The sequence below is a fragment of the Brienomyrus brachyistius genome, chromosome 7 (genome assembly GCF_023856365.1).
Source record: "Brienomyrus brachyistius isolate T26 chromosome 7, BBRACH_0.4, whole genome shotgun sequence".
In the NCBI taxonomy this organism is placed as follows: Eukaryota; Metazoa; Chordata; class Actinopteri; order Osteoglossiformes; family Mormyridae; genus Brienomyrus; species Brienomyrus brachyistius.
The window spans coordinates 16,571,088-16,595,077 of NC_064539.1; positions in this window are offsets into that span (position 1 = coordinate 16,571,088).

Consider the following 23,990-nt stretch of genomic DNA (forward strand, 5'->3'; position numbering starts at 1 on the left):
ACTTATAATATTCCGTGCCACGCCAATAAAAATAGGCTATCCGGGAAACGTTTCTCTGCTTGTAATGCGCCTTGTTTCTGAATTCGGACTTTATTGGCAAACATTTCACCCGGAGCAGCAACAAGTTACTAAAATGCTGAATATTTCCCAAACGAAAGCGTCACCTATGATGCCACATAGGGGCGAAGCAGGTGAGCGACGGCGGCGGACCCGAGCGCCTTTATAAGGCGGTCACCTTCATTCCAGGCGGGCGGCGAGCGCTGTCCTTGGTGCGGATCCGGCGAAGTCTTGGCAGGCTGTGGACTTGGCTGCCTGAATTCTCTGTTTCAGTCTGAAATTATTAATGAAACGTATACGACATGAAAGAAAACTCCCCATTCTCTATAAATACCTTATTCCCTGTGATGAATGAATACACTATTCATAGAATATTGTAATAGGATCCAACTGAACCTGAAACTAAAGTCGCAAAAAAGGCAATGGCATGTTGTTTAACATTCATCATCTTTCATTTCTTCACTGAATAAGTGCAGTCTTTAACATAATTCGCCGCCGTCTAAATGACAATTTAATCGATTCAATGAAAGACCTAAAGCTAAAGTGGTAAGTTAAAATCAATAAAAAATTTAAATAGTCGTGTAATTTCTAGCGGAAGGTCTTGCGCTACAGACACAAATTCGTTATTGATTTAAAACTATCGATTTAGTTTTTTAGCAAATCAACTCTACAGAAGCACAGGCAAAATACCCATTTTAAACCACGTGGTCAGTAGGGAAACAAGCTAAAGGCAAATAAAAAAGCGGACTTTTTCCTGACGTGTTTGCTCTTTGTTTTGGCCACCGTGGTGATATTTTAGCTGAGATATTTTCTATATGTTCTGATGTTGTTGTTCTAATGTTCTAATTATCTATTAAGGAATTGATTCATTGGTGGGGCTAATATATGACTGATAATTTGTTGTCTTCGTGTAGATGAATGCATGTGGAATATAATGCCTTTAAAATGCTTATAATAAGTTGTGAGCTGGAGGCCCGTTTGTGTTTTGTGCCCTGCTGCCTAATGCTCTTAATATCCTAATATAAATGACACATTTTATTCACTTAAACCGCTCAAAATGTGCATCAGATTCGTTATATATGCACTCACTACAATAATATAACAAGACATATGCCCGACATTTTTAGAAAACAAACAACAAACAAAAATCAGTTAAGGTTCCGGACTCAAATTACTGTTCTGCTCTGTCGATTTTGGTTCTGTTTGGTTCTATTTGATGGATTCTGTTAATTTTTCGTGAGGCTATGTGAACAACACAGCAATGGAATAAGTGAAACAAATCACCATAGAACAAGCAGTAGAATGACTTATGCTGGTCACTTTGAAAACTAGGAACTAGTACAAATACAGGTATGAAGAACAATATTCTACTTAATATCATAAAATATGTCGTGACAAGAAAGAACGATTCATTATACCCGGAGAGGGCAGCCATCAAAACGTTAAATACAGAATTCTGACATCGACAGAGGACCAGCCATTAAAAAAATATTTAGCTTTTTCTTCCGTTTCGTTCCCATCTCTTACACTTTTACTCTTGACATATAATTCTGTTGTATTCCACGGCACTTGCAAAAAACTCATTGATTACTATATGTAGTTAATATTTTGTGTGGAGAATTACAGATTGGTATGATCGATTCAGGTGTAGTTAAGAGATAATCATGTGAATTATGTGATAATACAAATTATACTATAGAATATTAACTAATGAAAGCCTTCTATATATTTTTTAAAGTCACTAAATACTTTTCCAGTCGCTGTATTAAATAATTAACATATGCAATGCGCGTTTGACCCAGTTACTGGAAATTTCAGCCGCACACATTGCTGCAGATAATTATATGACTCTTATGTTAACCTAAACCAAACAGACTGTATGTTTAAGTACAAATGACTGTTTTGCGCCTCGCAGTGCTGCTCTATGTAATTAGAATAATCAGAATTCTTTTTACTGCAATTCGCAGTGTGATGATGATGATGATGGAGGTTCCCTGAAACTTGATTTTGTAGCGATAACAGAGGGCTGTTAAACTAATCAATAGCTCGTCCTCAGACACCACTTTCTTTGTAAGCGTCCCTTGGATCGACTTAACCCTTCCGACGATGTCTGGCGCTACTGCTACTACATGTGTGAAGACTTTAGTAAAGCAGATCATATGCATCCTTAGGTCCGGCTATTTTTAGCTGCGCCCCGAGTATTTTAGCCCCGATGCCTATATAATCTTCCTCCAAAAACAAAAATTCAAGCCCCAGGTAAACTTGACTTAAGCCCCTGATCTTTTCAATAGCTATAGAAACTCCCCAGCCCTGGATATAACACAACAGGCTATAGTTTCACTGTTCACTATGTCTTTCGTTTGGTTGATTGAACGCGGGCAAAGTTGGGATTGGAGATATTGTGATCCATATACTTTTAAAGCTTTCAATTGCGACTGCCAACTCCTAGTGCCATCGATCATCACGACAGCTTTCAAAATAAAGATATATATTCAGGTGTGATATTCTTGCGGTCTCCTCTTAATGATTATAGTTTTGAGTGCTGCTCGTCTATTTTAAAACAACTTGCCATATGTTTCCCGTCGCTTCGCTCCCAACCCTGCCAACGTTTCTGTTGTCACTGCGAGAAAATATGCATACGTCACTCCATAATCACGGAATATTAAGCAGAAAAACAAAATGAGCGAGTGGCATTATGTCATGCCGGTAGTAGTCCTGCAGGAGAATGGGTTGTACAGTTTACCAGCAAAGTAAGCTGTCTTTTACTAAGGAAACTCTTCATTGGAAATGAAATGGTTAATAGCCTACGCTGGGAGAAAAGGAAAAATATATATATTTAAAAATGTGTGTAGCATAAATTGTATAAAGAAATGTAAAAGTGAATAAAAATTCTGGTGGATTTTAATTAAAACAAACAGGTAACCTGCGCTCATAATAATCTTTCTAATCTTTTGAATCTTGCTCTTCGGCTCATTCCCAGGCATGTACAGACACGTGCACTGTGTTCGGCCATGTGCTCGGTGACCAAATAATTGATTCCACATTAATTTTCATGTAGTGAGCAGAAACAGTAAGACACTGCGGCACTAAAGCCATGGACAATAGTACTTCATACCCACATTCGAACACGGGGCTGTCGGTATATCAAGGCTGGATAGGGTTCTTATTGCTCCTTATTTTTTTCTGAAAATATAGTACTCGGGCAAAAAAAGCAAGTTGTGTTTTAGAACAAAAATTTTGAAGAAAATGCTGACACAAAGAATAACAGAACCTATCCACTCATCCATCCGTCTAACCATCCATGGTGAAGCTGGACTCTGTCCCAGGAAACTCAGGGTGTGAGTTAGTGGGAAGAATGCCAGTCAATCACAGGGCACACACACACACACACACACACGCAAATGTACATGCACACAGCAATACAAACGCAGACACACACACACACTGTAGATTGTGTTTATGTTACTTAGTGGGGGACCAAATGTCCCCCACAATGTAATAAAAACCTATTTTTGGGGTCCCCACAAAGATCTGTGAATGCAATCAAAAAAGTAAAATGCCAGAAGTCTCGTATTTTGTTTGGTTACTTATGGTTAAGGATAGGGTTGGGTAGGGGTTAAGGTTGTCATGCTGGGATTAGAGTTTTCCCCATAGAAATGAATGGAATGTCCCCACAAAGATATAATTAGAAACCTGTATGTGTGTGTGTGTGTGTGTGTGTGTGTGTGTGTGTGTGTTTTCTTGGTGCAGGTAATGCGTACCATACCAAGTTTGCCTACAGAGTCTTTGTTACAGAAGTAAGACAGTCAGGGTTAGGACGCCTGTAGCAGAAATTTTGCCTAAGCTGACTAGTTATTTTACCACAAACAATAAAATGCATGATGAGTGCAGCAAAATTTACAAATGCCACAGACCTGGGAGGCCTAAGTGATTTTTTAGTGTGGGGCCCCAAAAAACAAGAACCCTCCCCCATCTGGCTACGGGGGACGATTGCATAACCTGTCCTCAATGAAAGCCTCAGTCGTGTTCTTATCCTCTCCTTAGTTTGTTGGACGACAACATGGGAATTTAGTTTGCCTGTGCTATACAGTAAATCTCCAGATCTTTGTCCACTTCAAGTGTCCTGTCACCGTCGTAGCTGCCTGGCTTGCGAGCGCCACTGTAAATGCTACTGCGTGACCTTATGTTCCTCTGCTGACCGCCGAACTTTTATGTATTTGTTTGTAATTTTCTAATTTATTTGTTTGATTGTTTGTTTGTTTACTGTGCATTGACTTTAAACTGCAGCTTCAAACGTCGGTGAAAGGAAAACTTAAGTGCATTTGCAAGCCCCCCCCCCCCCTCCCGTCCAATAAGTCAAACTATCACTGCTCTCCTTGATTTTGAAGGACGGAATGCTGTGGGGCAGCAGGGAATGTAGCCGAGGGAGGATGTTCCTCAGTGACTGGTCTGCGTGGATATTTCCAAAAGCCCCCTTTATTTGACATGCCACTACATTATTTAGGCACTTGCAGGAAGCTTTTATACAAATGGACTTACACATCTATCATGTTGGATCCTTTTTCTTCAGGAATCAGAGCAGCTTGGAAGCCCTTGGGACTAGACCCTCCAACCTTTTTGTTAAAAAGATAACATTTTTTCATATAGCTACATATTAGTTACAGTGTCACTCTCACTTAATTATGTGACTACTGAATATCATGTTAAAACGACGGGGAAAAATGACATTAAAAAACAATGTTAAAAAATGATGTTAAAAACACTTTAAAATGTTAAACGTTCTGTAAAGTATGGCATTAGTAGTATAAAGACCTTTTGAGTCCTTTTTTTTTTAATTCCAAATATGTTTAATTTTACGTGTTCATTCATTATAGCAGGTATCGAAATAAATTTAATTTCACTGCCCTGTGAAGTGAGCCACAATACATGGTTTATAATCGCTAGGAGGCCATTGGGAAGCCCTTCCTTCAGCGTTGGGATGCCCTTCCCTCACCACTTCGATGCCCTTACCTCACCGTTGGGAATCCCTTCCCTCACCGTTGGGATGCCCTTCCCTCACCGTTGGGATGCCCTTCCCTCACCGTTGGGAAGCCCTTCCCTCACCTTTGGGATACCCTTCCCTCACCGTTGGGATGCCCTTCCCTCACCACTTCGATGCCCTTACCTCACCGTTGGGAATCCCTTCCCTCACCGTTGGGATGCCCTTCCCTCACCGTTGGGATGCCCTTCCCTCACCGTTGAGATGCCCTTTCCTCACCATTGGGATTCCCTTCCCTCAGCGTTGGGATGCCCTTCCCTCACCACTTCGATGCCCTTACCTCACCGTTGGGAATCCCTTCCCTCACCGTTGGGATTCCCTTCCCTCACCACTTCGATGCCCTTACCTCACCGTTGGGAATCCCTTCCCTCACCGTTGGGATGCCCTTCCCTCACCGTTGGGATTCCCTTCCCTCACCGTTGGGAAGCCCTTCCCTCACCTTTGGGATACCCTTCCCTCACCGTTGGGATGCCCTTCCCTCACCACTTCGATGCCCTTACCTCACCGTTGGGAATCCCTTCCCTCACCGTTGGGATGCCCTTCCCTCATCGTTGGGATTCCCTTCCCTCACCACTTCGATGCCCTTACCTCACCGTTGGGAATCCCTTCCCTCACCGTTGGGATGCCCTTCCCTCATCGTTGGGATTCCCTTCCCTCACCATTTCGATGCCCTTTCCTCACCATTGGGATTTCATTCACTCACCGTTGGGATGTCCTTCCCTCACCGTTGGGATGCCCTTCCCTCACCATTGGGATTCCCTTCCCTCACTGTTGGAAAGCCCTTCCCTCACCGTTGGGAAGCCCTTCCCTCACCTTTGGGATACCCTTCCCTCACCGTTGGGATGCCCTTCCCTCACCACTTCGATGCCCTTACCTCACCGTTGGGAATCCCTTCCCTCACCGTTGGGATGCCCTTCCCTCATCGTTGGGATGCCCTTCCCTCACCACTTCGATGCCCTTACCTCAGCGTTGGGAATCCCTTCCCTCACCGTTGGGATGCCCTTCCCTCACCGTTGGGATGCCCTTCCCTCACCATTTCGATGCCCTTTCCTCACCATTGGGATTTCATTCACTCACCGTTGGGATGCCCTTCCCTCACCGTTGGGATGCCCTTCCCTCACCATTGGGATTCCCTTCCCTCACTGTTGGAAAGCCCTTCCCTCACCGTTGGGAAGCCCTTCCCTCACCACTGCCGCCTGCTGAGGTTGGAGAGGTTGGACCCTGTTAGGATATTAAAGCTCTACCTCACATCCACTTTATGTGGGTATCGGAATATATCCATGAAGGTCTCCGACAGGATCAGGAGTTCAGGTATGCAGTTTCATTCTTGACTACTTTGTTAGGTATCAGGGTCACAGTTTACCAACTAGATGAGAATCCAAACTCTTTTTAAATATTATGTTGAAAAACCATTAAAACCATGAATTTTGTACAAGTCTTACAGCTTCCTGGATATTGGCCACAAATCTTCTTCATGAACAGACTTCTGTCAGTACCAGCCTTGCAGCATCTTCTCATCCATTTTATGAATAGCTTGAGCACATACTTTTACATTTAAATAACTACTAAAAAACTGAAAAAGCAAATAATACACGCAAAGCACTTTTTTCAGGGATGATATTCCTGTGTCCAAATGTTGGACGGTTTTCCGGTCCAGCTTAGTTTCACCTTAAGCTGTACAGTCTGACTTTCCAGCATCCATGTGTAATGCTAGTATGCAATAGCCATAGCTGTCTTGTCTAGAGACATGCTTTGTTCATTCTGTTCTTTGTGAAAGCTGGATTTATGATGCTGATATTTACACTTGACAACCTTTTCCGGTTTTGGAGACGGGAACCTTCTTGGGTTGGACGTCACTAGGTAGTGCTTTGATTTACAAGCCGTTGGAAGAAAAAACAAAGAATGGCTTAAAGATACCTGTGATAGATATTTGTTCTGTTTTATCCATGCTGCCGGACAAATAGGCTTGATGGGTGTAATTGAAAATATGGGCTCATTTATTTCCTGACACGTGTGCTTATTTTCTTCCTTTACCTTTGCGGTGCAACAAAAATTGTCCCACTCATTTCTGTTCAGGCGAAATACATCAAAGTAAAACCGTTTCTTTAAAACTGGACGCTACAATCTAGAGGAATGTACGAAAGGTAGCCCAAGGGTTGCTATTGGGACCAGCAAGATTTCTGATAGGAGGGGGCAGCGAGCCAGGCAGCCTGTTTTGCTTTGGGGGGGGGGGGGGGGTGAGGGGATGGGGTAATAGGAGGTGCAAAGCACTTGTGCATAAATCAGTGTCGCACAGGCGGGGCCCTGAGAAGCAGAACGTGACCTTAAATGCCTGGCACCTGCTGAAGCTGCCCCCCCCTGCCGACCCGCGGGCCCTTGCCGGTGCCAGGGGTGCTCTGTCTGCTTAATGGATCTGACATATTCTAAAGCAAGCAAAAGTGTCTCTCTGGATGGTGCTCATCTAGCATGGGTACATTACAGTGTCCTGGGGCAACAGCTGGGGGGTTGGTGGGGGGGGTGGCAGGGTTTAATTCTGTGCACACAGTCAATCGGTTGGCTATGCTGCGCTCTCGCCTGATGGAATTTCTGTTTAAATGAAACCTTAATCCCCCTTCCAGTTATGTGACAGGTATCCCCATTTTCCTTGGGGGGCTTGTGTTTACCTTTGCTGCTACACTTAGCTTTAAAATAGCCTTAAAGGCCTAAATGTTTTACAATATGGGCGCAAAAATAAAGTTGGACTAGAAGCCACTGATGGGTGAAGCGGTGGCTGAGTGGGAAGCGCAGCTCCATACCCCAGGGCAGGGTGTTCAGATTGCAGGTCTTCTCTGTGTGGGTGCTGGGTGCATGTTCTAACCATGGGGCATGCAGTATCAGTCAAAAGATTGGACACTCCTATCCATAGACAGGGTTATTTGTACCATTCTCTTTTATAATAATTATAAAAACATCTGACCTATAAAGTAACATATATGGATTTATACACTGACTAAAAAGGCATTAAACAAGAAAATGTTGGGGGGGGGGGGCTCTGTAGTTTGGGACTCAGAAGGTTTCTGGTTCAAATCCCGTGGTCAGCAGAGTGATCCCACCATTGGGCCCTTGAGCAAGGCGCTTAACCCCATTTGCTCCAGCGACCGGCAGACTCTACTGTCTCCTCTATGCCAGTTCCATGAGGTGGCCTCCTGTGATGCTTTTCCAGCCGTTCTGACGGAGGTCCCACATATATGCTGAGCTCTCATTGGCCGCTTTTCCTTCACTTTCTGGTCAAACTCCTCCAGAACTGTGAACTATTGTGGTTTGGTCAGGTGGCCAGGTCATGTGACGTGATGCTGTCACTCTCCTTTGTAGGTGGCTGGGCATGTACATACTCTTGATTTGTGTATCTTCTCTGAGGACTGAACTCCTGTCCAGGTTGTACCACAGCCATGTGCCCTGTGCTGCCTGGGATCGGCTCCAGGCCCCAACGACCTTGACTAAGATAAGTGGTTGAATTGGCAGCATTGATGAAAACTCAGATCTCTGTTATGCTGTTTTGCCATGCATTGTAAAGGACAAACAAAACGCTGAATATTTAAAATATATGTAGAGTACAGCTCTTCGGCTAATGGGTTAACTCTGTGAGAGAAGCTTCATCCTGCTTTTTGCTCGCCTGTAAATTATTGAAGGTCCTGGACGTGAGCTCTGTATTCGCAAGGAAGTTCTCTATTTATGTTTTGCTTCGAAGACAATTCATTGGGGTCTAATAGCTGGAGAATTTACTGGAGATCCCAAAAAGCAAATCGATCTTCAGTCTGGGCTTCCAAGCAACAGTCAGGAGCCGTTAGAAACAGGAGGTTGGATGGGACCTGTCTGCGCCCCCCCCCCCCCCGATGCCTTATGTCATGTTATTGATCAGGAAGGAATTAGGTGAAGGGCAGTTTAGCTAAAATGCCATTAAATGGTAAGCAGTTTATGCGATAATGATGCTTAGATATTATTTGCACAGCAGTTATAAAACACACAGTGGGTGTGTTACTACACTGTGTGGGAGATGGACATACACACACACACACACACACAGGGTATACCTATCCTTATGGGGCCCCGCTCATTCACTTCTATGGGAAAAATGCTAATGCTAAGTATGACAACCTTAACACCCACCCTGCCCATAAGTAGCCAAGCAAAATACAAGAGTTTTTGCATTTTTTCATAGCAGTCACTGATTTTTAGAAAATAGAGTTTTGCCTTATGGGAACCAGGAAACCGGTCCCCATAAGGGAAAAAAATTTATATTTATCACGTTATGGGGACATTGTGTCCCCATGAGGATAGGTATACCCGTTCGCACACAGAAACACACACACACGGTTATTTCCAAACCATTGGTCCCCACAAAGTTGACTCGATTGTTTTTTTTTCCTTCCGGAAGCTTCATTCTACATAGCAGCTAAGATTCATGGGCTCCATCGCATACCGTGAAGCTCACCACACTTAAGATGTCAGCTGCAGAAAAGATGAAAGTGTCCCTGATTTGTCATGAACCCTGCAGAATGTTCCGTTATTAATCAGGAGTGGGGCCTCTATGAGTTACACAGTTTCACAATCAAAATGAACCAAGATTTAGGACAAAATTGTCATTATTATTGGGGAAATACATATAGATGTGTGACACTCACGCTTTCAGACTCTCACAGAAAACATTTTATGAAAAATCTATATGCATGTGTGTGCAGACTTGTCTCGCATTTGAAAATCTCACTCCAGCCAGCTTACCGAAGTTGGCAATCCTGTAAATGCAAACAATTGACTGGTAGCTTTTTCCACTGCTAAATGACTTATAAGGCCTTGGCTGATTAAAGCACCGAAAAGGAGCATCATTCAAACTCATTACTGCAGCAAGACACCGTAACAGTTTTTATGAAGTAACATAACCTGGAGGATGTACTTAAGACAGACACTGACTTTGTACCAATTCTCCAATCCAGCAGCGTTTAGTCTTTGCTCTCATCAGCCAATTTCGCAGCATTGCCTCTCTTCTGGCTCTTCCTAACTTGCACAGGTACTGTAGGGAAAGCTGAGCATAATTGAATCCAGGTTGATTTTTGTTGTCCTCCTGCATGTTTGGAGGGTGGGGGAGGGGGCCATTAAGAGGGCGGTAATTAAGAAGCCCCAGGTCTGCAGGGGACAAGAGGAACGCTGGTGGTCCCCAGTAAGTGACGACTCCTGTCTTTACCTGCAGCCCGTGAGGTGACATGCAAAAAGCAACATTTATAGGCACAAAATAATTGGACCAGGTGGCACTTTTTTATCTGCTGTGCAACACAGAAAAAAGCACATGAACAGCTCAGTAATAGGTCCCAAGGCTCCAGATTTCTTCGTCTAAATTTTACATCGTCTAAACTTTCCTCGAACAACACCTTAATCAAACTGGCGCACTGCAGGCTGCGGAACTGGTTTCAGGGACATAATGAATAAAGAAGAGGACGTGTAAAACCATGTGGATATGCAAAATTATCATCCGATTAAACAGCTCCTCTTACAATGAATTTCAGCTGCAAGCCAACCTAATAACCAGTTTACATGAGTTTTATGCAAAAGTAGGTGTGGGGGACGTATGTGTTGAGAGGATTTTAAATGTGAATCACAATTAATTCACCCCTGTTGTTCCATGTATTATGCAGCTGTACATACAAAATTGCATTGATCTACCAATCAATGTATCGACCAATTAACTAATCAATCAGTCAACCAACCAACCAATCAGTCGATTTACTGAAATCCCTTTAACACCTGGCTGCTGTGATTCAGTCTTACATTTAATTCAGAATCCTGTGAAAAGCAATCATTGTTCAGCTAAGTATCTTTGTCAATGACTCAAAAGTTGTTGGGTATAAACAAAGTCAACCTTTTTAATGTGTTTTTTGGCCCCACTAAGAAAAAAACAGACAAGATAGAACACAGTGAAACACAAATGAATAATGATACATCAGACGCTCTAAAAGTTAACTGTATCTGTATTTATATATAAAAAATCTTCCAGTGCACTGCCAAAGTAATTAACATGTAATAGGCTAAAACACCTTAAAACATCATAATTCTGTGGCTACTTGTACATGCTGATGTGATTAATATCCTAGGTGTTAACACTGGCACATTATCCTATTTGTTGACATCCTTCTGAGTGAAATTCCTCTCTTCATTCTTGCTTTTATTCTTGGTATTTGCATCAAAGGGTAGCAACTGAATTATTTTAGGGAGTGTTGAAATCCAAGCGGTGCAGGTGCTTTGCTTGATTGTTTATATATATAATTTATATTTCTCAGTGTACATATGCAGATTTTACATATCTGGTTAATGCATTATCCTTTTTTCTCCCTTGTTTAAATTAACTTTTGATTGCACTTCATACAGACAGAACAGCATGCTTTGTTATGACATTCACATCAAGTGTCTGTGTTAACGTAATTTTTAACAGTGAGAAGAAGGAGGTGAGTATAACAACGACAAAAGCACTAACGAATCTACAGCTGCGTGCAGAAAGCTGCCTCTTTATAAATGATAATAATTTGGAAAATTAAAGGGGAGTGACCATCGTTAAATCTGTGACAAGATCGAGTGCCACGGGATAAAGTGTAACTGATTAATGCATCATCATCATCATCATCATCATCATCATCACTATCATCATCATCACTATCATCATCATCATCACTATCATCATCATCATCATCATCATCATCACTATCATCATCACTATCATCATCATTATCATCATCATTATCATCATCATCATCATCACTATCATCATCATCACTATCATCATCATCATCATCACTATCATCATCATCATCATCATTATCATCATCATCATCATCACTATCATCATCATCACTATCATCATCATCATCACTATCATCATCATCATCATCACTATCATCATCACTATCATCATTATCATCATCATCATCATCATCATCATCATCATCATCATCACTAGTCTATTCCGGTTCAGTATTGAACCTTGGGCCCTTAAAAGTTTATACAGAACATGTTTTATGCTTCTTCTCATGTGAAATGGAATCAATAAATATTCCGAAAATATCCACGTTCTGCTCTGTGGAGCAGGTTCACACTTAATCTTGCAGGTCAGATGTCCAGTCCCGTCCCGATCTGTCGTCCTAATGATTTTTTTGTTTGATTTAAAACAACTTTGTTCTTTGTTGTCACGTGCAGTATGTATCTAACCATGGTTTAAAAACCCTCACTGTCGTAATGACTAATAACTATTCTATCATGATACAAAATGGTAACAAGGCAGCCATTACAATGGGAAAAAAAATCATTATTGTTTTATGTCAGATAATATAATATGATTGAATATATGGGATCAATATGAGTAGGGAATGTAGACATGGATATGCAGAAGGTGGATAAAACCCTGTACTGAGTTATAATTGTGCAGGAAGCCTTGTACTGGCGATCTGTAAACGGATGGTAAACCACAGTAACTTGCTTATCTGTTTTTTCATCTATATATGCCTCATTGAATTTGGACTCGAAGAAGGTTGTGGCTTTACAAGCAGAGACCTCACTGGTTGGTGTCTTTGTGCGCTATCGACTGGGGAGGCCATGTCCTCTGATGAGGCAACTTACTATTCAGGGCCACATAACGCAAACCTGCATTATTACAACATGAGAACCATCCAAGTCTATATTACTTCACCATTAAAAAAATCCCCCCCCCCACACAGATGGTAACTTTTGATATTAGAGGCACCACATCGCCCAGGAGGATCAGTGTTTAAATTAGGGAAGTGTAATTTTTATAGGTTTGTCACATTACTGTCTCAGTTGCACACTGTAGCTCTTGTTGACACAGGGAGCATAAAAGCAGTGAATCAATAGCAGTCCTTCTACCATCGATCGCCGTGCTCGGCCCCGGCTTATGCTAACTCCTGCCTGCTTCCAGTGCCCTCATCCACTTAGGCATCCCAGTGCTGGTTTGTCACGTCCTGGAGCATGGAAACACGAGGCTGTCTCTCCTGCAGGGCCCGGGAAGGCGCGATATGAAGAGTACGCGCTACACCGTTAGTACCTGTGCTAGATAACAGCATCTTCTTTCTTTCCATCTTTCGGAAATCTCCAATAATTGCAAGACTAACACGTCAAGCTGGGTCCCTGAATGCATTCATATAGGCGGTTTCCTCTTCTTCATAGAATTGCAAATAGGGATCTTCCAAAAGTCTGGCCCCCACCCTACCTCCCCAGTAGTTTGCTGGTCAGCGTGAAGGTGCACCCTATGGTGCAGCCTCAGCTTTGGCTCCGCCTCCGTCGCCTGGGCTGCCTGCACCGAGGATTCCCAGGGACCGCAAATTGGCCGGTGCTCCGGCAAGCGCATTATCTGGCCGAGGTCCTCCCACTCCCGGCGCTCCGCAGCGACGTCTGCTGTCAGCTGGGATGCCGTGGGGCCGCAGGTAAGACGGAGCGGCAGTACCCCTCCGCCTGATGCAGCCTTCAGCCTGCGAGAGAGTGAGTGAGCGGTTGGCTAACGGAACACGTAGCATCCGAGGAGGTGTGTGCTTCCACTCACCCCTCCTGAGTTGGCAGGGGCGCCAAGTGATGGGGGGAGACCTATAATGGGATTAATTGGCCATTACAGATTGGGAGGAAATGGGAAAAGAGCTAACAGGTGCGATGATTATGCTTGCTGAGTTTGTAATCCTGTCCCTTATCTCTTCAGAGCAGGGGAGGTTTATGAGTGTAGGACAAATGGCTCTGAATGTTGAGCTTTCCAGGACCACACAAGACCAATGTCTGGCTCTGAAGTGTCAGAGTCAGCCAGTCACATTACTGAATACCCTGATTACTGAATACCCTGAATACTGAATACCCAGGATCTGTGTGTGAAGGCTGGGTTGGGGGCAAACTGTTAGATCCTGCTGGCTAACGGCAAACCCTCATGCATCGATCGTGTGCTGACACACTCTGATGTGGGCAGAGTGATTCATTATTATTCATCAACATCCTTATTGTCATCAATAACACCAAACACTTGTAAATTACTGGTGTGACTTAAGTTTTTAATGTAGATTCACATATATGCAGTGCCAAGCAACAAGAGATTGTTTCTACCAGCCAAATGAGTATTCTACCAGCCAAATGAGTATTCTACCAGCCAAATGAGTATTCCAGATGAGTACTCCACTCTGTGACTGTGACTCTTTATAATAAACTGGCTGGTAGAAACAAAATCTGGATTTGGTTCTGGACCTGAAATGCATTGTATGTATGTATATACTTGTATACTGTATATTTGTCTATTTATTTGTGGATGGTTTGTGGCTCTTTGCCCATGAATAGAAGGTCATTGATTCAGGACCATTGGTTGGCAGAGTGATGTCACCATCAGGCCCTTGAGCTGCCTGATCTGCACTCCTATGTCGCTTTGGACAAAACTCTATAAATAAACAACATATGATTCATATTTTACATACAGCACTGGTAGTAGCAGAATAGAGGGTAGCGCTTTACATTAACTGCACTTTCATAATGCTTTTATATTGCATCCATAAAACGTTCAGTACACCTTCATAATGTATTCATTAAGTATTCAGAAATCATTCATAAACATCATGCATGTACACCTTTACATCCTAACATCCCTAAACAGCTGGAATATACATTAACAACAAACATGATATAATAATAACAAATATTATACTAGTGTAATCATGTAATGTTTGTTATTAATTTATATTAAAGCTGTTAAGGGATATTAGGATGTTAAGGTGTATTTGCATGCTGCTTATGAATGTTCTATGAATGCATTATGAATGCATTATGAAGGTGTACTGAATGTAAAGTGTTACCGAATAGAGTAATCTAAATGTGAATTATACAATAAGGTGTGATGCATTAGTATATTCTTGTAATTCCGTAGCCCAGTATGTGACTTCTTGGGTAACATGAATAAAGTTCGTAAAGTAATTGCAGTTACTTAGGAAAGCAATGACGGGCTCCCCTTCTGCGCCCTTTCTCCTGATGTGTTTTCCCACACTCTGGGAGCCCCAGCCCTGACTTAAAGTGGGATTAGCTGCCTTGCCTGCAGTATTGACAGCCCAGCCTCCTACTCCATGCTGACATAAGGCTTGCCTTTCCCTCTACAGACATCCGGCTAACGCCAAGCCAATCGATGTGTTTGTTTGGAAAGGCACAGACCTTTTGCAGGCTGCTCATTGGCGGGACCAAAGCACCTGACCCCTTTGCAGTCGTAGGGTTGGTTCAGTGGCCGCTGACCTCTAACCCCGCATGCAGGGGCTAATGAGGACTCGGTGACGTTAAGTGGGCACCTTCAGCGAAGGTCATCGGGGCACTCGCCGCACTTGCTCCCTCTCTCCCTCTCTCCCTCTCCCCTTGGTCGCTTGTGCTGATCCCCATCGCATCATCGCTACCTCAGACAAGAAGAGACGGCTGCAGTCTCCACGGGGGGGATCAATTAACAACTTTCAGAACTAATTGAGTTTGCAGATGATGTGCCTTAACTTGTTTGTTGTTTTCACTTTTCGTGCATCAATACATTTGTGAATAATGTAGTCACCTCCCACTGTTATTTGCAGAATGAGTTTTTGTTTTTTGGTATCTTCCTGTTCCATTAAGCCTAAGGAAAATTATATGAATTTTACATAAATATGTACTCAATTACAATATAAGCAAAAAAAAGGTGTTACATGCAATCTTTTGCTAAGGACTTGTCCTATATCAGATCCATCCATCAGAGCCTTCAATTTCTATCTCGCAATGTTGATTTTTATGAGAATTAACAGATGTCCGTCGCCTATTCGTTTTGGAAAATTGACTCTAATGATGCAAGAGATGCAGATGGTCAAAGTTGACCCAAATGGGATTTGCTGGCACACACCCTACCCACACAGCACATAATACACATGCACCTTGTGTTCATTACTATGAATATTTCCTCTACATCAGCCTGACCAGACATATGCCACGGATGATGTCTTGCATTCCTGCTGGTTTTCTATTGTGACCAGTTACTTCATTATGATGACGCTCGTGTTTGTGGAATGGTAGCTGAAATCCAATGAGATCGATTTCCATTCCAGTATTTTTAATGCAAGGAGCCGCCTCTTCAGATTACATTTGGTGGTGTTAGCTTTTCAAAGACCTATGAAGAGGATGGTACGTTTGCGTGAATTAAAGGTTAGCACAGGTTCTCTAGGTAAAGTCCTGAACGGTTATCTGTGCGAACTTGTACTTATAATTTGACTAACATTGAATGAAAAAGTATATATTACAGAAGGTGGATAATTACTAAGTTTTAATGGCCTGTATAATCTGTATAGTAGGAGCTAAAGGGTAATGTAATCCATCTGAGTTTCTCAAAATCCATTATCTGGCAACACTTCACACAAAGGAATCAACATGAAAGTCGCATAACAGCCTCATACACAATGCATCATACCTTCATTAACAGTTAATAAAGATTCATAAATGATATATAGCTTATGAAGGTTTTATGAAGGTGTTATGTTAGTTTGTTATTTATAGCTAGTGAGTGCAGCTAAGTTTATTAATGATTTGTTATCAAACCACATTTCGTGAGTAGTGATTTATGTCTGTACTCAAAGAGATACAGGAAGGAATCATCTGTCCTTTCCACTTTTCACAGCATATTTGATATTCAGAAGTTAAAGACATATATGTCAGACTTTACTTGATTAATATTCAGATTACAGATGTCCAGTTTACAGTTAATGTAACCTGAAGCTTATGAACAGAAGAATATTAACACTGCAGGAAATAAAAACTGACGTAAACATACTGAGAGTCATAAGCATGGAACTGTAACTCTAGATCAGGGATGGCCAGTCTTATCTGCAGTGCAGTGCAGGGATGGCCAATCTTATCTGCAAAGGGCCAGTGCAGGGATGGCCAGTCTTATCTGCAAAGGGCCAGTGCAGGGATGGCCAGTCTTATCTGCAGTGCAGTGCAGGGATGGCCAATCTTATCTGCAAAGGGCCAGTGCAGGGATGGCCAATCTTATCTGCAAAGGGCCAGTGCAGGGATGGCCAGTCTTATCTGCAAAGGGCCAGTGCAGGGATGGCCAGTCTTATCTGCAGTGCAGTGCAGGGATGGGCAGTCTTATCTGCAGTGCAGTGCAGGAATGGCCAGTCTTATCTGCAAAGGGCCAGTGCAGGGATGGCCAGTCTTATCTGCAAAGGGCCAGTGAAGAGATGGCCAGTCTTTTCTGCAGTGCAGTGCAGGGATGGCCAGTCTTATCTGCAAAGGGCCAGTGCAGGGATGGCCAGTCTTATCTGCAAAGGGCCAGTGAAGGGATGGCCAGTCTTTTCTGCAGTGCAGTGCAGGGATGGCCAGTCTTATCTGCAAAGGGCCAGTGCAGGGATGGCCAGTCTTATCTGCAAAGGGCCAGTGAAGGGATGGCCAGTCTTTTCTGCAGTGCAGTGCAGGGATGACCAGTCTTATCTGCAAAGGGCCAGTGCAGGGATGGCCAGTCTTATCTGCAGTGCAGTGCAGGGATGGCCAGTATTATCTGCAAAGAGCCAGTGCAGGGATGGCCAGTCTTATCTGCAGTGCAGTGCAGGGATGGCCAGTCTTATCTGCAAAGGGCCAGTGCAGGTCTTTACAGTAACCTTTAGGTCAGCTGCTCAAACCCTGGACAAACCCAGGGCACACTTACATTATATATCACACGTATGTAGTTGTATTAATGAAACCTTTTGAACAGAACAGTATGGACAACATAGAAATAAAAGGCAAAAAATATAAAATACAAAAAAAAAAGATTCTTCTCGACATGAATTGCAGAAAAATCCCAAGTGACGCTTAAGTGGGGAAAAGCACAACAGCAGATCCTGCCCTGGAAGATCGCTGGGATTTTCTGCTTGTTAAATGAGAAATAAGGGAGACATCAGGACCCCCAGGCTGCTGCGTGATGGGGTGAAGGAAGCACGAGCGGCCCGCCACTGGCACGTCGCCCCCCCCCCACGGCGGCCCCCAGCCCAGCAAGCTGCCTCCAGCTCCAGGCTTCGGCACAACAAATTAAACTGAAGACGATCTCCTCTACGTCCTTCAAGGTGACAGTATGGTGTCATTTACAGAAATACCATACTAGCGAAGACCAGAGCGACGTCTGTAAGAGGTGATGCCCCCCCCCCCATCCTGCCCTACCCCGCCACATGTGCACACACACACACACACACACACACACGCACACACACACACACACGCTCATACACCCCACACCTTGGGAATAATGCTCTAATAATAGACCACAGAAGAACCTGACTGAAAGCTTCTTTGTGCCAGATGACTTTATCTCATGATATCATTTAAATTTGAATGACGAGTTTAACACATGAGAGACGTTACAGTCAGACTGATATGTTTGTTTTACTGATTTGCCTCCTGATGTTTTTGTAGCTTTGGGAAAATATTATGGATGTGATTATGCTGTTTATAAAATCGTACATAAGTATTTATGCCTACTATACATATATATATATGGATATTAGTCTGCAAATAACAAGCCAAAGAGGACATGCAGTGTCTTTCTTTGTTAATAAGGGGTTTGCATTAAAGAGCCATTGAAGATTTTTTTTTTTGCTTTGACCATTTTCTTTGACGCAGACTTTACAGGACAGGAAAGCTGACCTCCAGCTGTCATTGACTACCTGTCAGCCCGTATAAAGATGCGCCGGTGATGCAACGAGGCTGAAGAATGGAAATGCGCTCATTCTGATGCATCTCTGCGGCACCTGACGTGTCATTGAGACTCACGCAGGGTTGCACGGCTGTTGCATAGCCGTTCCCTGGTTTCAGTGCTTGCCTTGGACTTCTGTGGACCATTTATTTTATCGCTAGGTAATCTAAATACATTACACATTTGCTGTGCTGTTTCAAATGCTAAACTTGTGTTGGGTATCTGCAGTAATGCTGTCAGTTATCTCCTTGGGTTGCTAATTTTTGTGCTAAAGTTGTCAGATTAGGCCAGTCTCCCAGCAGGCTTTGTCTGAACGTATAAAAGTCATCCTTGCTCATGTCTCATCCACTGTAAGACACGTTCAAGAGGCACATGTCCACGACATCAATGCCATTCTCTGCTTTCTGTTAAAATGGGAGGAACAATGTCGAGTGGGAGGGGCAATGTCGAATGGGAGGGACAATGTCAAATGGGAGGAACAATGTCGATTGGGAGGTGCAATGTCGAATGGGAGGGCCAATATCAAATGGTAGGAACAATGTCGAGTGGGAGGAACAATTTCAAGTGGAAGGGGCAATGTCGAATGGGAGGAACAATGTCAAGTGGGAGGGGCAATGTCGAATGGGAGGAACAATGTCGATTGGGAGGTACAATGTCGAATGGGAGGGCCAATATCAAATGGTAGGAACAATGTCGAGTGGGAGGAACAATTTCAAGTGGAAGGGGCAATGTCGAATGGGAGGAACAATGTCAAGTGGGAGGGGCAATGTCGAATGGGAGGAACAATGTCGATTGGGAGGTACAATGTCGAATGGGAGGGCCAATATCAAATGGTAGGAACAATGTCGAGTGGGAGGAACAATTTCAAGTGGAAGGGGCAATGTCAAATGGGAGGAACAATGTCAAGTGGGAGGGGCAATGTCGAATGGGAGGGACAATGTCAAGTGGGAGGGGCAATGTCAAATGGGAGGAACAATGTGGAGTGGGAGGCGCAATGTCGAATGGGAGGGACAGTGTCAAATGGGAGGAACAATGTCGAGTGGGAGGTGCAATATCGAATGGGAGGGGCAATGTCAAATGGGAGGAACAATGTCAAATGGGAGGAACAATGTCGAGTGGGAGGAACAATGTCAAGTGAGGGGGCAATGTCGAATGGGAGGAACAATGTCAAGTGGGAGGGGCAATGTTTACTGGGAGGGACAATGTCAAGTGGGAGGGGCAATGTCGAATGGGAGGGGCAATGAGAAATGGGAGGAACAATGTCGAGTGGGAGGGGCAATGTTGAATGGGAGGGACAATGTCAAGTGGGAGGGGCAATGTCGAGTGGGAGGGGCAATGTTTACTGGGAGGGACAATGTCAAGTGGGAGGGGCAATGTCAAATGAGAGGGGCAATAACAAATGGGAGGAACAATGTCGAGTGGGAGGGGCAATGTCGAATGAGAGGGGCAATGACAAATGGGAGGAACAATGTCGAGTGGGAGGGGCAATGTCAAGTGGGAGGGGCAATGTCGAGTGGGAGGAACAATGTTGAGTGGGAGGGGCAATGAAGGAGGGGCCAGTTATCATCTGACACCCTAACCCTCAGTATAAACCCCTCCTACCCCTCGTGATAAACCCCTCCTACTCAACATTGCCCCTCCCACTCGACACTCAGCTCCCGGCTGCAGCATGGAACATGTTGCTTCAGCATCTCCTACATAAGTAGCATGTTTAATATTCAGTGTAGTGACTGTTTGTGGCCAGAAGGGGGCTCCAAAACATCAGGGGCCCCACAGAAATGTCTGGTTTGAGTGGTAGTACACACCACCACTGCTTGTAGGGCAGCTTAATTAGCGCTGATACTAGCTGACACTTCCTGGGTTAGCCACCTGTCTCTGTCCTTCACCCACTTTATCAGTGGTGTTCTTCTCCTAGCCGCTGTTACACTTTGCCACTAGATCATTGTCAAATACCTCACCCCCCCTCCCACCTATTTGCTCGCCCCTCAGGCCGGTGGGGTCTGTCTGATGGTCCAGTGCTTGTGTTTAATAGCAGATAACAATATGATTAATGCTCCCTGCTTTGTGCCACGAGTGTTAACAGAGACACCGGGGAGCACTGAGCTGTTTAAGTAGCTGCTTATCTCCGTACGAGCCGGCAGTAAAGACATAAAACAGGAGCAGACAGCTGCTCTACCTCTGGGTCTTCTGGATTACAGGAAGTGATGGCCAGAGTCACGCCGCTCCAACACGCTGGATCCTCTAAGGCGCCAGCTGACCGACGGCTTCCTGTTTGACGAACAGCCGCTTCGGTGCAGAGCGCAGCAGTTTGGAGAGGCACGCCGCCTCAGTAATAAAACACTTAACACTCCTATTTCCTGTCACTCCAAACTCATTCACTAATGCCTTCCTCTGTAATCACATTAAACGCAGCATAACAATCATTTTAATGACATAAAACTGAGTCTTGTGACATCCGTCTTCCCCAGAACCATTTTGGTGCAAATTTCTGAATGTTAACCTCTTTACAGTTTTGCAGTGAACCAATTTTTTTTTTAACTAACTTGAAATTATTCTGGATATAAATGCTGTTGAAATTCAAAGGTGTCTTTCATCGTTCTCTCAAGTTTAATCCTTTTGTTCCATTTTCCTTTAATTCAACCCTGGAAAGTGACTTCACACTTCAGACCAGAACAGGAAGCCATTGAGGAAAGTATAGCAAACGGGGTAATATGCCACACCAGCTTGTACTGTGATATACCGTAGGCAAGTTTCAGATTTAATGAGTTTGACTGGTAGGACGTTCGTCCATTGGTGTTACTGGATAAGCCTGCAGTGAGGTAACAGGAGGACATAAGAACAGAAGTCAATCACTTATTTTGCATAATGTCACATTGTTTTTGATTCACTGGATTGCAGTGACTAAGAAATTATTTTACTGAAATGCAAGGGATGCAGTTTTTATGTATTTAATGCATTTTGTAGGTTAGGAGCATGCACTGATACATTCTAGGTACGACGTTAATCTACATCCAGCCCTATAAGCAGGTCCTCCAATTTACAGGGAAAAATTTGGGGGTTGGTGGCAGAACTGGTTTTCTAGCCATTGGAAAAAAATGACATTGCTCCATTTGGACTTGTGTATTTGCCAGTGCGAGGTTTAAGTACCGTCTGTATAATTGGTAGTGGGAGGTGCTTGCTGTGGTCATGCTGTGGGCGTGACAGGTATTGTGTGCGCGAGCCTTGCAGATGCTGTGTGATAATACTGAGGGGCTGCCATACACTGAAAATTGGTGCCTTTTCCTTCACTTGGTACTCTACTGTAACTTGCAACAGTCGGTCATATGGGTTGCAGTGCTAAACCCAGACAAACTGTCAATTTTTGAAAAACTGGACCTGGACACCTGGCCAGGGGCGCAAAAATAAGACATGTCCAGGGAAACCCGGACGTAGGGTAAGAAAATCCTTGATTTGTGTAATGTTTGACGTTAGATTTTGCAAGTATTCACAAGAACAACAGGTGGCCTTTTATCTGGCAAGGTAGACTTCAAAAAAGTTTCCAGCAGCTACATATTGGAAATTGGAGTGATTGTGGCACAAAAGAATAGAACTGAACACCCTCCCCGATGTGGGCCATCCTGCTCACTGGCACAGACCTGAAATGTCAGCAGTGGTAGTCGCTTGGTTACCGCAAACACTGATACACAACTGAAATGTTAGCAATGGTAGCCACTCGGTTACCATAAACACTGATACACAACTGAAATGTTAGCAATGGTAGCCGCTTGGTTACCGTAAACACTGATACACAACTGAAATATCAGCAATGGTAGCCATTCGGTTACCATAAACACTGATACACAACTGAAATGTTAGCAATGGTAGTCGCTTGGTTACCGTAAACAGTAGCACAGACCTGAAACGGCAGCATGTGACTTTTAACATTTCTTTTATGTTGTGGTTTTGCGTCAGTGAAGCAATTCTAGCAAAGAGGAGCTAAATGTTCCCAATGTTCCCAATTTTTGCAGTCATTCGTCACATTAATACCATTAACAGTCTCCAAGGGTGAATTCTGGACTGACGTTGTAACAATCACACATCACCGCAAAACCTGAAATAGGTTTGCCAGCTTTCTTCTTGGTTTTTATACATACAACATGATAAATCAGAATAAAGTATCATTAAACCTACACATATATCCATGGCTTTTTTGAAAAAGAAAAAACACACACACACACCAAGCGGCACTGTTAAGCCCAGCAAGAGTGAGCGGCTCAAAGTAGAGCAGATCCATCATTACTTTGCATTTTAAACAAACCCAGCGGTTCGGTCCCGGCGTGCTTCTCCGCTGCCGACTGATCAAAAGCCGGCGATACGTGGGGAAGGAGTTGGGGGCCTTTTGTTTCTGCTCTTTCCTGGTGGAGTCATGCAGTCTGCCCGTCGGCTTTAATCATCCACAGAGCGGATGCCGCCATGGCCAAAGAGCGAGCTGTAGCCCCCTCGCCCACGTCGAGGTCCGCCCTTAATGATGGAGTACGCGTCTGCCTGTTGCTGTGCATGGAGCCGCTAATAACTTGGTCAATCTAACATAAAAAAGCGGATTGTGAGCAAGGGAGCAAAAAAAAAAAAAAATAAACAACAGACATCTGTCACCAAAAAGAAAAAAACACACAGAGCTGGAACCTTTTGAAAATGTGCTGTTTTGCGGTGGAACGCGTTTGATGTAAAAACTTTGTAGGCATGAATCCCTTATTAGTTCTCTGGTGGGGGGTTGTGAGGCTTAAAGAATGACACGCCGTGGATTGCTTTTTCGCCTGCTAATTCCTCATTAAAAAAGATTTGGACAGCAGGATACCTTTGATTACAGGATCCTAATATTTGCCTAACTTTAAGCAGAACACTCAGCTGTTAGCGTTTGTGCTGGGTGCTTTTACAGGGGAGGAAACACGTATTTCATTTTCTGTTATTCAGTAATCTGCACGATATACCCCCCCTTCGTTTGGCAAATCAGAAGCTGCAGTGTGTTTGGTCAGTGCTCCCCTGTGCCTTTTTCTTGCATATTGGAAGTGATATCACTGCCTTTCACTCGCACTGTGATTATTACGATTACGAGTCACATTTTCATCCTTTTCCATTCTCCTCACTGGCATCTCTCCTTCCCAAGGGAAAATAAAGTCGTGGCCCCCACCAAAC